The sequence below is a fragment of the Rhopalosiphum padi genome, chromosome 1, assembly GCF_020882245.1.
Source record: "Rhopalosiphum padi isolate XX-2018 chromosome 1, ASM2088224v1, whole genome shotgun sequence".
Lineage (NCBI taxonomy): Eukaryota > Metazoa > Arthropoda > Insecta > Hemiptera > Aphididae > Rhopalosiphum > Rhopalosiphum padi.
In genome coordinates, this window is record NC_083597.1 from 65,875,064 (window position 1) to 65,895,230 (window position 20,167).

At 24.9% G+C, this 20,167-nt stretch overlaps 1 protein-coding gene across 6 annotated transcripts in view; it reads right to left on the bottom strand.

Moving 5' to 3' along the window:
* The window catches only part of LOC132931929 (oxidation resistance protein 1), a 158,263-nt gene that overhangs the window by 120,834 nt on the left and 17,262 nt on the right, over positions 1–20,167 (bottom strand). For 3 of the 6 annotated variants that reach the window (XM_060998022.1, XM_060998021.1, XM_060998020.1), the window contains exon 1: positions 16,733–17,066. The exons of 1 other annotated variant lie outside the window; for it this stretch is intronic. The gene's annotated coding sequence lies outside the window, so the exon portion shown is untranslated. Of the gene's footprint in view, positions 1–16,732; positions 17,068–20,167 lie in introns of those variants that run through there. 2 more of the 6 variants (XM_060998019.1, XM_060998018.1) reach the window with 1 other exon arrangement.

Genomic DNA, 20,167 nt, shown 5'->3' on the forward strand with positions numbered 1-20,167 from the left:
AAAAACGATATGCCAAAAAATAGGTAACTATTAGTAGACATTAAACACATTAAAAACGTAGCGTATATTATATAGTATGCCCATAGTAGTGGCGGTGGCTATAGCATTAAATATTCAACTGGGCCACTGTATTACCACGCGTTTAATGATCTTACACTAGATAACAGCCACTTACAAAGCGGTCAATGTTTATAAACATCACATCAAGCTTGTATAATATACCCTAGAGTCCGTTCAGGTCTTGAAACTATCCTTAAGGCAACGCTATGCATGTACATTATACAAATACTCCATTCTCTATAACCCGCTCTTTTCACCAACCCTGAGGCGCGTGTGTGCATACAGAGATTAAAGGTAAATGTATTCACAATAGAATAATGTAATAAATATGTAGTATTATAGTACCGGGATGATATTATGTACACCAGACCTCGGTAAATAACCATCAACGCGTGATTAAAAATATAAAAAAATATAGAAACGAGTAGATTTTTCGTAATATATACAGAGTGATTCACCGTGCATGCTCAACTCAATTTTTCATTTATTGTTAAATTTATAAAATTTCCGATTTTTGGAATTTTCAAGTATACCCAAATACTATTACTAATTTAAATCGTATTTACACAGAATTATCATCATAATATAATATCATGACGTCGTAATCAAACAAAATATGAAAATAAAAAATATATCGTAGTGGCGTACAAAGTATTAAAAACAACTGGTTACGTGTGAAGTCTCGTGGATTCACAAGCATTACTACGTCAAAGTGCTGACACATATAATACATATATTATGTAAATTACACATATATATATATATATAATATATATAATTTTATAGTATAATAATAATTTATAATTTATATAATTATGTATCGTGACTTTGTAAGTAGAATTTTCAATTCGTTTATTTTAATCCTATCACTGAGGTCTAAGATAACATAAAACTAATTAATAATAATAATATTATGATAACGATAATGATAATAATAATATCATCGTAAACATTTTATAAACGGTAAACATAATATTATTGTATCTCAAACCACAATGACAAAACCATACAGAGTTTCGTTATTATTATATAATAGTATAATACTATAATCGCAAATATTCGCTAGTGTGTATAAATATAATAATAATATATAATGCATACACCTCGCCATAATAAAATTATCATAATAGTACGAATTATAATATAAGTACGGAGGTGTCTATACTTATCAAGTCGATGAACATAACCTGCACAAAAATACTTATATCTAAAAATAACAAAAATACTAGTACATATTTATTACCTAAAAATAATAATTAAGTTAATTATATTGAACCCTTTCGTTACGACGTTACGGTACCGCTACAAATCGATATTTATGCCCATTCGATATCGATCAATATCATTCGAATTATAAATTATAATATTATATCAGTTATATAGATTCTCAAACATTAACTGCATTATTACTACCTATGCGCGAAGTATATTGCATGTACCATAATATATTATTACTATTATATTAGTGATAACTGATAAGCTTCATTTCGCTCATTGTAAACATTTTTAAAGTGCTTGTTTACGCGTACAGTATGGAATTATGTAGCAATTTAATTAGTAACAACGACTTATGTGCAAGGATACGTATTATGTATTTGGACAAGCTGCTACAATTATATTTCTGAAGCACACAAACAAAAAATAAATAAAATAGAAGTTTATGAACAAAGGAAAAATTACAAGCCAAAACATTTCTGACAAACACGTCACAGACAATCACAGTATAATGTACAGTGATCAAACATATCTACCTCTTTTTTTTACTTTAAAAATGGGTTTATTCAATTTTAAATTTTTAAGTTTACTTAAATATTTATTTATATTATATGCTTTTAAATTGGGATGAAAACTTCTATTTATCAAATGAGAATATCCTTTTTTTTACTGTAAATTATTTATTGGATATAATTTTTGAACATTTTTTTGTGCCAAATTCAAAATTTGAGTAGTTTCTCAGTTATTAAAATATGTATACTAAGGATAACAGTCATTAAAAACTGTTTTACAAAAATATTAAATAGATGTCACATTGGATCTCGTATTTATTATACTTAGATGAACATTTTTATGAATATATATATAGAATCATAATTATTGTTAAAATTTGTAAGCCACTATATTTCCTAAATTATCTTCCAAAGGTGTAAAATAATTCAAAAACCATTCGCTCGAATTTTGATTTTGATACGACGAACTATTCAAAAAAATTATCTACTAAATAATTTACAATAAAGAAAGAGGAAAGTTCTTATTGAAAAAACACAAGTTTATATCTCCACAAGATACTCGTTAAGTAATATAAAAAAATCTTAACAATCTAAAAATATGGTATTTATAAAAATTCCAAAAATCAGATTTCGAATAAATGTATTATTTAAGTAAAAAATGGGGATAAACATGCTTGGTGATTCATTCTGTATATACATATGTTTTGTTTATGAAGCTTACGGGTATCGTGTCATAATACTAGCTATAATATATCATTACTATATTTTATACATATATATAGATAAAATCGTTTTTACTGGCGCGTACACACACATGTGTTCTATGCGATTAGGGAAATAATTGTGCGCGCGCGTTGGTATAAAAAGGCCGACTAACACGCATCCAACCCACGTCAAGTCACATCATACACACACAACACGCAATGAGCAGACCAAGCTAAACGTGTATATTATGTATATTATGCGGCCGCCGCCAACTGTACAATTTTGGCATTATCCAAATGCATTTAAATACGGTTTTAAATATTATAGTTTCATCGTCATACGATGAATACAATACTTTCTTACGAATTTGCGCGACAGTAATTACAACTGTCATCTACGGTAGCAGTTTGAAAATGATACCAAAACATCATAACGCTGTTATCATATGACATTATATTATATATTTATATGTATGTAGAATTTTAGAATTATAGATATTAGGATTGCATGTACACTAATCATAAAAATTATTAATATATGATATAAAATGCTTATATAACTGATAACTTAAATAGTTTAAATCTAGAATGATGTATGACTACGTCGTGATATTTTTAAGGTAAAAATTATTGAAATGAATGATATATAAACTAGATTCGAATAAAGAAGCACCTTATAGATCTTCTCTTATCTAATAGGTATTTTCTTATAATATTTTTGAAAACTATTTGTCCATTTAGGCCAAAGGATACTACGAGGAGGCGATTCTCATTATCCTCCAAAAACTATTGTATTAAATCCACGATAATTACGGCAGCCCGCTTAGATACACTACACTAATGCATAATGTATGTCTATACACAATCGTTAGAAAAATATCGTATCCTTTGGTCGTAAATTATAATACAAAAGATACTACTATAATATAATAGATCTATCTAAAGTAATATAACAATTATTTGTGTAGGGAAATCTTTAAAAATATTGAACTTATTTCAATAAAAAAATATATATCTTTAAATTCCTAATGACTCGAAGAGTGTTGTTATTTTTATATATTATGTCTGCTGTAGTATCACAACGAAAGTACATTAAAGCCACCTTATTGTTGTATTCTTTACATACCCAGACCCTCGAAAATAAATATAAATAAGAACTAGCTCTCATATTTGTATCTTATTATATACTGTCTACACAGTTATGACTTTTAACATGAACATTTGATTGTATTTTTTTCATTCCTAGTTAACGCGCCTACTTACTAAGATAAAAATAAATATATTTACTTTCTATTTAAAATACATGTGTATAGTCAACAATCAGCAATAATATCTTATACATTGTATGGCTATGACTTATAAACAGAATCAATCTTATACTCTAACAAAATTCCGTTCGAACTTTACGCTCGAATGTAGCGACTATTAAGCTCAATTCGCAAAACTGGCATAGGCACGCGATACATGAACAACACTCGAAAGTCACCTAAATCGTTATATTTTTATGATTTAAAGAATTTCGTAGGTACTAAACTGTTATTTTAAAATTTTTATATGTACATTTAAAAATCAACTGTGTATTAAACATTAAAATTAGTGTTATAACTTTTAAGTTGAACTAATTTTACTGAGACATATGTTAGGACTTCATCAAAAATAACGTAAATTTACTTAGTATACACAATTGATATGCTATAGAATATATCACTTTATAGGTATCGAATCTTAACGTAAATATGTATATTATTCTGAAATGTCGACATTTATACCTAATTAAATTACTCTTAATATTATATTATTTGTATTTGCAACAAAATTATATTCTTGCATTACACAATAATTGTGTACACACAATAACTCGATTATAATTAGCAATATAACAAATATATTAAAAAGAAATATAAGGACAAACAATAGCAAAACACACATATTCGGTTAAAGGCTATAATAATGTAGGTATGAGTTGTATGTATTGGAGCAGAGAATGCAGTTTCAGATCCACAGAGACGAGGAGTAACTACTAACTAGTAAGTAGAGATGGAAAACCCATTTGATTAGATTTCTAGCTGTTCACAAAGAAATGTAAAATTCACTGCACGTCTCCACCGAACATCTAGATCTAATTTTAGTGACTAATAAAGTATTCCACTTGTTATTGAAGATCAATTAGCTTAATGCGTAATCTTTAATACGATATTATGAAATTTAATGTACGAGGAATCGGATGGACGGGAGGTCATATTTTCTTATAACCTATATTATCTGCAGTCTGCACGATAAATATATTGTAATATGAAGTTTCATGGTTTAACGTTTTGATTGTTTGTTTTTTTTTATAAATAAAATAAAATGTAGATACATATATCATATGCATGGTAATTATTAAAATAATTATCAATTAATTGTAAATTTTCCTATAGATATAATATAAAATATTTTCAATTTTATGACAAGCACACCATTGGTAAATGGTGACAAACAAGTATATTGCCTAGTGTATAGTGAATATTATACATATATTAATGAGTCACTAAAAATAACTCGAAAATCTAACCGGTTTAAAGTGTTTAAATATACGTCCTCCTAGTTGTATTCAAACTCAAATCATTAAAAGTAACACATACACCACTTTTTCCCAAAACTTGCGCAGCCCACAAACAATAAATCGATATCATATTCAGTTTCCGCGATACCATTTAGTTGAAGGTAAACAACAGAATATACATATTATTTACTGATGAGCCATTTTGAAATTTTTACCCAAAACATCTATACGTACGACTTTTATAACCCCTAGCTACATTTCATTTACAAATCAGTGCATATAATAAAAATCTTTTGAAAAATACACTAATGTATTTTGAATCAAATTGGTGAAAGTGATCATAATAAATATACTGTCCAAAAATATTTTCTGTAAAACAAGTTCTGCAAATAAAAGAAAAAATTCATAGTTAATTACTCTAAAAATAAATTAGTAACATTCAACAATTTAATAAAAACTTAATTAGAATATTTCTAGGGACACAACAACGGTACCTTTGTTATTTCTACATTATTTTTAATAGTAGCTAGTACGATCAAAATGGCCTTCAATTAATATCCCTGCTAAACAATGTTTTCTGAAAAAAATACACATTCCAACCTTGTGAAACCAATAATTTTCTCGTTTCGCTCAGAATTTAAAATAATCTAAAACCTAACCTATTGTCACGTATACAAATTAATATTTGTCGTTATAGTTATTGTTTTGTGTTTAACTTTAAATATTTCATCACAAAATTACCTTTCTAACTAAACTATTATTGATTAAAATTTGAACTTGTGTATTATATATTACATACATTATAAATATTACTATTAATTACAAATAATATGTTTTTTACGAACTCATATTATTTATAACTATAATACCTATGAAGTTTTTTGGTATTTATAAGCTTGAAAAAAATTTAAGTTTGTATAAACATGAAGTGCTCACTAAGTAACTGGTCACTAAAAAAAAGATTATACAACTTTTATATACTTATAAAAAAGAATTAATGTAATCAAATGTTTAAATTTATTCAAGTAAAACATTAAAATAAAAAAAATATAGTTTCTTAGCAATATGTATTTAAGAAATCCTTTATAATTTATTTTCTTTACTAGACAATAAAATATTATAGATTAAAATCATATTTTTTAAATTGTATGAAATTAAAAAGATTAAAAAATATAATTTATTCATGAAAATAAATATGGAATATTATTTACTGTAATTTTTAGTTGTACTCAATTAGTACCTATGATTAAAATGCAACTACTTTACTTATACATATTAAACAGATGATTAGATGCATACATTTTTTATAACACTCAATATTCAAATCGGTTACCTAACCTAACCTAACTTATAATAGTGTGAAAAAGTATAGCTTAATAGTTATTAATTATTATACAAGTGTATAAGTGTGTTCACTTTAAACTAATAGGAATATGTACCACTCAATATTTCAACTATTTTACTAGGAGTTTTTGAGAAATGAATAGGAGTACTTAAATTTTGAGAAAATTTCAAATTGTTATTGGGCAATATAAGTTAAAATTTTAAATTATTTTAATAAAAACACAATTTTTTTTTCAAATTCAGATAGTTTGCAGTTTTTTTTTTAATTTTGCATAAAATGATTTTCTAATTACAAAATTGACAAAGTTTAAGTAAGTTGAAATTTACTAATAATCAATTTTTAATGTAATTTTAACCATGCTATTTTTTACCCGAGAAAACCCCGATATTGGTAAATTAGTATTTATACATAAATAAAACATAATTTATGTTTATTAAATAATACAATTTTAAAAAACATTTGTAATTTAGTCATTTTTATAAGTTTCACATTTTTAAATTATCTACTATTTATTTTATCTCCATAGGCGTAACTAGGAGGGGAGAGTTTTAGGTGGGCTTCAGCTCCGCCTCAGAAGTTTTAAGTAAATATATGTGCCTATAAACATATTAGTAATTACATTATTTTTGCACACAATGTTAAAAAATATAATTTTTCATATAAACGAATAATAATTTTAGAGTCAGTTGGTAAACACCAATAGAAATAATAAATAATAATATAATTTTAATAATTTGCTATAAACATTTTTAGGAATCTAGCTCCTCTAATTTAAAAGACTAGTTTACGTATATGCTTATCTCACTTTTCGCAATAGAATAAATAATTACAAAAACAGATTATTATTACTATTATTAGATTATTTGTCAATTTCCACTTACTTTAACTGTCAAATTTATAATATGAAAAAAATTATTTATACAAAAATAGACTATCTGAATCAATACAATTTATAGAAAAATTGAGGGTGCATAAAAAAAAAAGTGGTAGGCATTTAAAATAATTCATTGTATACGAAAAATGATTCTGAGCAGAGACGGTCAGAACAAATCACTAAGTATATTTTGTGATATATTTTTTTGATATTACTATTAAAGTAATTTATTTTACAAAATATTACATTTATTTTATTATTAATATTTAATTACTGTAATAATAGATATTTATACCAAATTATATAATAGTTAATAACTTTTAAGTAAACTGTGAATACCGTAAAATAGCTGCTTTACACTAGCGTGTTAGGAATTTAGGGTCATACTAAAATAATCGATAATATCTTAAAATTAATCTATATATTTTGAAAATGTCATTGCGTATTGCAAAATTCATAAAATACGTAAAAGTTTTAAGTTCCCGTGAACAACTATGCTTTTAAATTAGAGCAAAATAATTATCATCTTTACATATTGTTTAGATTTTAAGTATTTTGAAAAATACTGGGATATTTTAATTTTTAACTTTTAAAAATGTTATCTTAAACCACCTTCAAAGCTGAAAATCGAAACATTTTATCGACTACATATCGTGAACACGCACACACACACACCACACACATATTATTATAAAATCAATACATTCATCGTTCTGCTCAGAATTTAAAATAAATTTTATTGTGCATGCACGTACAAAAAAACTTAACTTTTTTAATTTTCTCAAAATGTATATTTTTTGTGTATTTACTTAGTTTCAAAGGTAAAATATTTAAATTACAAAAAATATTTTTGTAGTAATCTCATCCATATTATACCTACATCTATAATAAGGTATAGATTATTTAATGTTGTCTACACCAATTCCACATCATAATATTATTAATTTTTAAATCAGTATTTTTCGAGGTTATTGATATTAGTAACCACTGGTATTCATATACACACATTACATAATGACTAACAAACAACTAATTATAAAAAACAATATACTTAAATATATTTGCGGTGATTTAGTAAAATTTATAGTAGAGGAAATCTTACGCACAAAGTTGTGTGAAAATAAATTTCAATGTTTGGTCCTACTAAATAAATATCAATCCTGCCAAAAGCCTAATAAAATATATTAAACATATTATTATTCTATTGTTTTATAATGTTAACTGCAGCTCTCGTGAGTAAATAATTGATGAATTAAAATAAAGTGTTAAATATTAATAGTTAATCCAAGGCTGTTGTTGAAACATTAACGCGAGCACCAATGTCACCTTCATAAATATAATACAAACACAAAAATATAATCATGTGAAATTGTTTTTATTATTATTATTTTAGTTGAGTTCATCGGATACGTATGATATATTATAGAATACCGTTATAATTATTCCATTTGCAACAATAAAAACACACACTGTACACAGTCACAAAAAATATTTCCAGATTTCCAGTGACTCTAAGTCGATAAGAGTCTATTGGCGTCAAAACCGAAATTGGATTGTTCTCTCATGCCAATGCCAGGAGAACGCTTTTATATTATTATTATTATTATTATTATTATTATTATTATTATTAGACCCATCACTACTACCTCTTCAGTTTCGAATCACCACACATACACACTTACACTGCCACTAAAACAACGCTGCCATCGGAGTAGCCGCCACTGCGCAATATACATGCGCTCCCGTGGCCTTTTAGCGATCGTATTACGAAACCAATAAAACAACTGAACTGCCACCCATCCATCGGGAAACCAGGATGAGGACTATAAGAGAAAGGGACCACTGCCGCCATTAAATGATGTGTCAGTTGCTTATAAAATATATATAATATAATCACGGTTATACTATATTTGTAGCGTATACAGAGTGATTCATCAAGCACACTAACCCCTACTTTTTCTTTTAATAATTTATTTATTAAAAATTAAAATTCTAATCTTTGGAATTTTTAAATACCTAATACCTGTATATACTTTATGGCCCTTTAATTTTTTTTTAATTTATAAATTCTTGTGATTTTTCGGATTACCTATGGACTATCCTGTAACGATAAAAACTTCTGTTTTTCAAATGAGAATACTCCTTTTTACTGTAAATTATTTAGTGGATATTTTTTCTGAATACAGTGATGTACCAAATTCAAAATCTAATTAAGTATTTTCTCAGTTATTAAAATGTGTATACTAAGGATCATAATCCTTGAATATGATTTTACAAAAATATTAAATAGATGTCACATTGAATCTCGTATTTATTATGCTTGGGACATTTTTATGAATATTTGAAGATAAATATTTATTAAAAAAATATGTAAACCACCATATCTCCTATATCATCTTCTAAACATATTATCCTAACCTACACGAAGTGTTAAATAACTCAAAAACAATTCGCTTGAATTTTGATTTTGATACCTTGAAATAAAATATTCAAAAAAAAAATATCTACTAATAACTTACAATATTAAAAAGGGAAGGGAAGTTCTCATTGAAAAAACACAAGTTTATATTTTTACAGGATCTTCGTTAAATAATACCAAAAATCTTAACAATTTAAAAATATGATATTTATAAAAATTCCAAAAATCAGATTTTGAATAAATTCATTATTTAAGTAAAAAAATAAGGGTAAGTGTGTTTAGTGAATCACCCTGTATAATACATATATATTGAATACGTATTCGTACCTATGGAAAAACTTTATGGGAGGGGAGGAAGAACCACCATGATCGCCAATGATGTCACACGTATATGCATCATGAATATAATATGTTATGTGCGCGGAAACGTTAGTGATGTCCTCTTAATTGCGTAACAGCGTGAACTGTTGTATATTATAGTGGGGTCAATTTGCCAGAAACAAACATGAAAATATAAATACGACATACACGTGACGACGACATTTTTGTGCATACGGTGAGATAATGTTATTATAGATAAACGCACACGCGTGTCTGACCCATATATATCCAGAAAGTTTTGTCCCGAGGGAGCGGTGTTTTAGCTTGAGGGCTCATAAAAACACAATTAATAAAAAAAAAGGGAAGTAATTTAGGTGCATTTGCACCATATACTCGAAAATCAATTTGCTAGCACTATTATTATATAATTGAATATGGAATGCATCAGTGTTCTAACTACATAATTACAGTATTCCGTCACTTTTGAATTAGATGTTATAACAGAAATAAAAAACACAATACACCAGCAATAAAATATTTCACCGGAACAATTTCAACATTGTGAAATATTGAATAAGATACTATACCCACAAAATTTGATACACGTGAGGAATCAAACTAAGGAGTGAGGAATTCACTATATAGAAATTAAAACTTGCATTAGTTTGCTTCAAGAGAAATATGTTTCGATGAAAAACTATACAGAAGTTTTTGTATAATTTGTAAAGTGATTTTCCACCAATTTTTAAGTGAGGGAGGTTTTGATAGTTGAAATAAACAGACTTTGAAGTTAGAATTTAAAAAAGATCGGGTTTTAAAAGATAAAAAATATTTACAATCACATAGAAAAAAATATTTAAGCAGAAAATATACTTGTATGCGAATTTGTTTCGTTCAATATATAAACAAAAATTCACCGAAATATTCTTCCGGCCAAATTTTAAAACTTCATACATGGGTTTTTAGAATAAATTAAACATAAACACTGAGAAGAACGTGCTTTAATTTGTACAACTAATTAACCACCTAACGCTAATTTTAATTCAGCGCAAATATTATATTTATTAATTATTACCTATACCTAAAATTCATAAACGTATAATACGCCATCACCACCGTTATATACACTACGTATAAATTGAGCTCTATGTGAAAAAAAATATTTATATCTACGCAGTTTATATGCGTTTTAAAAACATAATATAACTTATGTAGGTATGGTATGTGTTTATGTGCCTTTTAGTTTTAGATAGGAATGTATATATATAAAAAAAACGCTTAGTATTGTTTTGTATATACGATGACCCGTAGATATGTTGTAAAATAACTGATCTATTTGACTAAAACCATAGAACATATGATCAAATATATTAATTCTAATGAAATTTAATTCATTTTAAAAATAGCTCAATTTATATAATATTTACCTTAAGTGTAAAAATAATTTGGTAGTAAAATATAACATGAATTTAAACGAGTATGATACTATAAAATATGTAACCAGAAACTCTCACAACATTTTAGATAGACACATATATTAAATAATTGGTGTCAAATACATAATTAATTCATATTTATTTAACTATTTTGTTAGTTTTACAAAATTACATTGAATAGGGTTACTGTGACGGGCGAAGGCGCATTATTAAAATGAGTACCTACTATACCTAATAATGTTTCGATGATATTGTTAACAAATCACAGCTTTTATTTCAAATAAAATAAAGAAAGTATCTACGATAAACTACCTAGGTTAGGTTAGTAACATTATAATAAAGACTGCAATATTGAGTTTTAGATTTCTATACAAATAATAGTATTCTAATAATAATACTGCATTGATGATTACAAATATTGAATTAAAATACTTTTTTAACATGTTACCTACTTACTTAACAATATTCTAAATAACTTCAAAACTACTGATCGATACTTTGTACATTGAACTATTTGTACGAAAAAGAGACCTACAGATTTATATTTTCCTCGACCTGCTAAACAAGTGACATGAGTCGATGCTGACAGGAAGGCCCGAGTTTAGAATGTCCCACGGGAATAAAAAGTCTCTGAATTAGGTCGTTCACGCAATAACTTTACTATTTTTTCCTCGATAATTTTTCCCTTTAAAATTCTGTTGAGGCGACATATTATACTCATGTGTCATGTATTCATATCAATAACTATAATTTATCTACATCCTTCAAATAAATTATAAATAATTTTTTTAAATATTATGTCAATACACTAAAATTAGAATTGCCGTTATAATTATACATTAAAACTATGAATATAATTTATTTATTTAATTTTTTTTTCTAAGAGTAAATGTACTCTTATATTACGCATATAATATTACTTAAAATAATTCTTTATTTTATTTTTAATAATTACACGCACTTTTATTACTATTTTCATTTGTACAAGAATATTTATTTGAATGAAGAATATGCTTATAACCTAACCTTAAATACTAGTATATAAAAAATAGAAAAAGATATTAAACTGTATTTATTTGGTTTTTATAGAAATGTACCGAATTATTATTTATTAACTTCATAAGTCATATATTACCTATATTACCCATATTCAATCAAAAATCAAAATAAATAGACAATTCTATTTTCAAAAATGTAGGTATTATAATAATAAAAATTAGCCCTCTCAATAACATCAATTATTAACAGTCATGTGACATAATACAAGAACCATTTATTTTTCTATTATTTTTATTTCCAATTTATATTATTCCTTTTAAAACTTAATCAATAAACTCGTGTTATTATTAAATATAATATTGTTATGAATATCTCCAACACTCGCACACATTCTAACCGTACTTTGTTGTGTGTATCTTGGAAATGTAAGCTATTGGAGACATCTTTCGTCTTTTGAGAAAACAGAACACGATTTGACCATTAAATTGTTGTTGTTTTTTAAGGTCTTTCCAAATTTATATATATATATATATTTATTTATACGTGTATTATATATTTGTGTGTTTTGCTTTTAGATTTCGTCACCTTGACTATTATGTGTTTGGGATTCGTGATATAACCAGGAAGGCTTGAAGATGAAAATATGTTCGAGGATTTTTAATATTCTAAAGAAGAAAATACAAACATTGATGTATGCTAATAAATCTGAAAGAAAATGAGGATTGAATTCCAATGTTTTTTTAATCAAGTTGCAAATGAAATCTAAAATCAATAACTATAAGAGTCATATCATGTATTTTTTAATGTATATAATTAACTTAAAAAGTAAACTTTTAACGTTAATTTCATAATTTAAGTATATGACAATAATTTAAATATTTACTAGTTTAAAATACACAAATCAAAGTAAGTTTAACCTGTACTTTAAAATGTAAATGGACCTAATACTTACTTTGATAATTTAGTTAACTTACATTTTTATGAAAAATCAATTGTTTTTTGCAAAATATAACTTATTTTTTTTATTCAACATACTAATTTAATTATCGAACAAATGTGTAACAATGTAAATATTTGAAAAATAAAGAATACTTATAACCATTAAATAGATCATTAATAGCTAAATATTTAATTAGTTGTAATTAAAAAAAATTTTTAAAAAAATTGATTACCATAATCCATGATAATTTACTTCATATAAGTAATAAATAATGAGCTATAATAGAACGTATACATTTAAAACTAATAATGTCTAAGGAAATATCCATATTTTTGAATACTCATATTTTATAAGTATACTAGATAAATCAAAAAAATATATATTTATAATTTTTTTCGTTGAAAAAATATTAAAATAAATTACTAACCATGAAATTATCTTCAAATAAAATACAAAATTACAAAATTTAAAAACAGTATGTATTTTAGTATAGAAGAAAAATAGTATAAGTATATTTTTAAAGTTGACACTCCGTTTTTTTTTAATTTGTTAATTTGTTTAAATAATTATACAAAGTCTACTTTACTATTAACTTAAATTAAAAAAATAAAATATTAAAGTTAAAATGTTGTTTATTGTAATCAGAAGATCAACTTGCTTCATTTTTCTATCAATTACATAATTAATACAATTATATTTTGGTAGTATGAATTGTATTTATAATAGTCAACTATATATTCTATAACTATAATTATCAATTTTAACTAAATAAAATGCATATCATATTTTTCATATCATAAAAGTAACTACAAAATTAATTAATCAACCCTGGCTTATTCAAATAATTTAAAAGTCTAGAACAATTATATTTTAAAGTTATTAATTATTATTATTCGTCCTAAATATATAAATATGGAATATTTTATTAGTCTATAATAGCTGATAATTCTCAAAAAAACTTAAGAAAATTAGACAAATTGCATACACGATAAAAGTTATTTATTTATTTATTTATTTTTTATTATTATTGTTATTAATATTTAACTCAAAATTAAAATTGGTATTGAATTTTAATATTTTTTTTTCACTTCTTAATCATACGTAGCTATCTAAGAATCGTAAATAACTATTCATGATCTCTAGACGTATAGCGATGTGTATAAATTAATTTATAAAAAAACATATAATTTGTATTCTCCAACTACCTTATGATGTTTATTTTTTTTATCATTATTACTATTATTATTATTATTATTATAACACACATATAAATTACTAATGCTATATTGTATTTTCCAAGCATTGGCTTAATAATTATAAATTCCTAAACATTATGGCTTATTATAGTAACGTCTGCTTATATAGTGGGAGGTCCTATAACCGTTTCCGCTTTGCCACATCGGCTAAGAAACTATTCAATTATTTAATAGATAAATATATAAGTAGTTATAGTAGATACCTATATGAAATAAAATATAATAGGGTAAGAAATTTGAATGTTAAATATTAATTGATACTCATAAAAAAGGACTTAACTCAATTTCCTTTAAAACTATATGAAAACTATGATCTTTTTTTAATCTATTAACATTAATTAAAGAATTTATCAGCGTGACCATAATATTTAATAGAAATTTTACCAAATGGGAATTATTATAATTTTATATATTGAATTACAATGCATTTCACAGTTACTTCTTACTATTATATATCATTTTAACAACAGCGAACTTAAATCATTACAAATATCTAAGACTATGCATTCATATTGTTAAAATATTATATTGATCTGACGAGATACTAAAAAAATCAGAATAAAAAAGCATTTACATTTTTCGTGTAATATAATTGTTATAACTGATTTATAAGTAATATTAACGAACAAAATTCAACTATATAACCAATATAAAATATGTATATTTTTTATAAAATAGGTAATACCCTCTAAAAAAAATTGTTTATTTTATTCATAAAAATTGTTAATTGGAATATGACAACTTTTTACTTTTCTAACAAAATAATATTTTTACAAATAGCCTAGAAAAGTGAAAGTTTAACCTTGAATTTTAATCTTATACTCAATTAAGCACATAATGACAAAAATAAATGTACTTACATAAAAATATTGTTAAAAATAAATAAAAAAAAAACACAAAATCTAATTGAATGATTTGTTTTTAATAGAATATAAATAAAAACTACAGTTAATATATTTAACCAGAATATTATATAATAAATTCAAAATGCTCAAATATAGACAATTTAGTATTTGATTAATAAAATATCCAATTTCCATACATCTTATGACACTATAACATTTAATAAAATCATCTAAAATGAATGCTTGTAATTATCTCCGAGTACATATGTATTATGTATTTGTAATTTGTACTTTAACACGAAAATAATAATATTTTATCACAGATTTATCTCATATATATTTATATATAATACGAAATTATTTTAAATAAAACAGTCAATTTTGTATTTGATTCAAAGTATAAAAAATATTTTTTCTATTTTTTTTTTTTTGGAAATTCGCCGAAGCGTTCGAAATCACCTTGTCACGTAGACACGATCAGCAACTTTCCCTAGTGACATGTACAAAACGTATAAAATGTCGAGTTAAAACTATTGTGTGATATTTTAAACTCTTTATAGATACATATAAACTACTACTGATATTACTAAAATATATATAAATATGAACTATTTGGTTTTGATAATGAGTCATACAATTTTGACTTTTAATAAATAATGTAATTAATTATAAACGTTTATATTTTATTAACTACTATAATTATTGTGCTTTATTTATTCAGATGATTTTGAACTTGATGGGCACTTATAATTTTTCCCCTTAAATATACATACAAATGCTTATATCAGTAATACCCTACACCGTGTATGAATTGTTAAAATATATATAAATTTACTCATTATTTAAAAGATTTTTTAGTTAGACCAAAAATGTTCAATTTTTTCATATATATATATATATAAGAACACTTGCCATTTTGATGACCACGAACCGAGTTTATCGACATGAAGCTTTACTGTATATGATTATTATTTAGACCGTAGATAAGTATAGTATTTTTTTAATATATATTTATTTTTTACTTTTTTGAGAAAGTTCTATTCAAACCGTACACAAAATAAAAACTGACAAATACTACGGTACTTATACTATAATAACTATAATACATATCTACATAATATATTACTTTAGTGCCTACGCTAAATGCCTATGTGTAGATAATCGCACCACCTTCTACATCACATACGTATATGTATTATACAAATTTATTCAACATATCAGGCGTGGTAAAACTCTTTATGATATTGTGGATATCACTTACTTTAAACAAGTACAGTCGTTTTTCACTCTACGTGTACACCGCGACTATTATGACGTTCGTACGATAGTGGTATAGTAGTAGAAGTAATAATAATAACAACAATAATGACAGTGACAACAATAATAAAAATAATAATAATGACGATTATGATTCGATAGTATAATATATAATATTTTCACTCGCACACAATCGCGGACAACGGGCGCATATGACGACGTATAAACATATATGAATATATATTTAATATTATTATATGTATGGAAATATAAAATATTCACTGCGGAAACGAAAACAGAAAAACGCGCGTGGCGAACAGACCGAGAGCAACGCGACTACTGCTGCTGAACTCGGGATGACAACCGGTTCGCCTGTGCAACCTGATGTAGGTGAGCGCGCGCTGCATCGCCGCCACCGCCCGCCGGTACAATATATATTATATATATATATATATATATATATATATATATATATATATATATATTATAATATATACGCTAGACCTGGTACCTATAAATATAATATACGTATAGGTAGGTACGATAGCTGTATCATATACAGCGAGTACATAGACAGTATAATATGTAGTGATAGTATACTACAACAATTGCTAGTGTACCGTGACGCGGGGAAATACGCGGACGGGCGCGTGCCCGCCGTTTCCGAAATGAATATTATACGCCGTGCCGACGGTGACTATAATATTAACGGGAGAGAACCGCTTTTGGACGAAAAGGGCACTCTATCAGCTGGTTTCTGTAGCATGTTTTCGTTATAGGTAACCTATGTATTGTCAAAGCTACGAATATTATTATGACGTGTAGGTACCTGCGTTACTATGTGACACCTGTCACGACCACATCGAAGTATGTTTGTTTACAAAAATCAAAAATACTTTCTTGGTCGAACGAAAAAGTACTTTATGATAATGTCATGATATAATACATTCATTATTCTATGCTATTAAGTATTTACGGCAACGACATTTTCATTATTATTGTTTATAAGAATAACCTACGGGATTATAATAGAGTCATTGGTAGAGATTCTGAAAAATATTTGGGGGGGAGGATTTAAGTATTTGATAGTCAACATATTTTTAGAACTTCTACGCCCCATCTGTCTTATCATTTCAATATTTTATTTTATTTTTTTAGAACTTTTTTGCAATGTTAAGCCAAATTAAACAGAATAAATAAAATATTTTATGGAATTAGACCTTTTAAACTATCTTCTATCTTAAATCTTGGTGTAATTCATTTTAAAATAAATTACATATGGTAATTTTGATACGTACTCGTATTTAAGTCTTAAAAGTTCAATAACATTAATTAAATAACTAAAGCTATTTTATTTTAAGCCTATCGATATATTCTGTCCCGTTCAAAAATAGATAATCTAGAACAATTTTACAATTTGTAGTGAAGTACTAATACCTAAATAGTACACCTTACATGTACATAATTATGGTTTAATAATATTAAAAATTTTAAACAAATACACTATAGAGTAAACTTATTACGTACAAGGCTAAAGAAATGTTGAATGGGAATACCTAGTATATATTTCACAAAAGCTACTCGTAGTAACCTTAGCATTAGGCAGCCTAAACGGATAGATACTTCTTTGAAAAAATTCGATTGTTGGTAAGAATGTTAGATGTCTGTGTTATACTAATTGTACCATTGTATATATAATTGATTGGCTGTAGTTTTAGTAGGTACAATGTTTAGTTTATAAAATACTTGATATAATGATATAAAAGCTTAAAAATAAACATTTCGCTTTAATTGTAGTAAAATATCACCATACCATTGCTGTACGACACTCATGACTCAATGTTGTTCAGCAACACGGCAATATGAGAACGTGTCCTTAATACAATTCTATAGTGTAGTACTTGTAAAATTACTAATTATAAATATAAATTTATTTCAAGTACCTAAGATCATTTATAAGCAATTTAATGATGACAATTAGAAAGAAATCATTAACTAATACAGCGATCTCAAAAATCATTTATTACAGTTAAAAATCATATATATATATTGACTTTAACTTAACTTTTTAGTCATTACTTACTGAGATTTAAATTTACAATATTTTGTTTATAAAACTATCCCATGATGTAAATATTTCAACAATTTGAAAAATTATCATTTTAGTCCGTACTATGTTTATATGTCCGTAAATGTTATCATTTAAAAGTTTATAATATACGAGTATTTTCTAAAAATGAGTTAATGCAGACCTCGAATTTTTAGAACAATAATTTTATAATTTATAAATATAAATACCTAATTTATACAAATTAATAATTATAAAGTTATTAATAATATTTAAAATACATATTATCTTAAAACTATATGTACTAATAATATTAAAAAAGGAAAAATTATTTTATAAAAATAATTTGAATGTAAAAAAAACTACCTATACAATAAATTATACATGTATTAAAATATATTTATTTAATAAGTAATATAAAATTTTAATTATTACTCAAAATTGATATATTATTATATATAGCTATGATTCCCGTATAATATATTCTTATAATATTAAATTAATAATCGTTAATCAGAAATTAAAAGTTCAAAAGTTTTAAATACAGTAAAACCGCCTTAAAACAGAAAATAACAACAATACCATACATGTATTTTAGTCTCCTTAAATGAAAAATCAGTTGTTATCGAGTGATTCCATTATAACAAGGTTTTACACTATAATATAATTTAACTTAATTTAATTCTATACAAATAAAATAACTAAAATAAATAAACTTACTTACATACTTCAATTAAAATGTAAAAAAAATAAAATCTGATTGAAAATAAGTATCTGATGACCGTATAGCTATAGAATATAAACATATAACTTTTTTCATAACGATAAAATTTGTTCAACTTATATCTATTTTATTATAAATTAAATATTAAAATAAGGCTATAAGTAATACAGAAATATTATTTCAGCAATACATGAGTCCGTTTTTAAAGTAAGAATTAAGTTTCAGTTTATAAGATATAATCTTGTTGTTACAAAACAACGCTACAAAATTTAATATTTGTACAATGATTTACACTGTTATTATTTTTATAATAAAAATGTAAAATGAATATTAAATGTCACTAAAAATCAAAATGAAAAAGAAAATTAAATTATGTAACTATGTAAAGACGAAAATAAACAATGAAATTATGGTAAACTTAAATAATGAAAATAATTTTAAAAATATAAAATCTTTTCATATACTCGAATTTTAGTTCATATTAGATATACAATAACCTTTATTTTTATTAATGCGCGTTTTTATTATTTCAGCTTCAAGATATTATAAATAAAAAATAATATTAAAAAGTATAAAATACTAACATTCAAACATGATATCGAAATCTGTTAAATAATATCCTGAATTTAATTATGATTTAATGATAA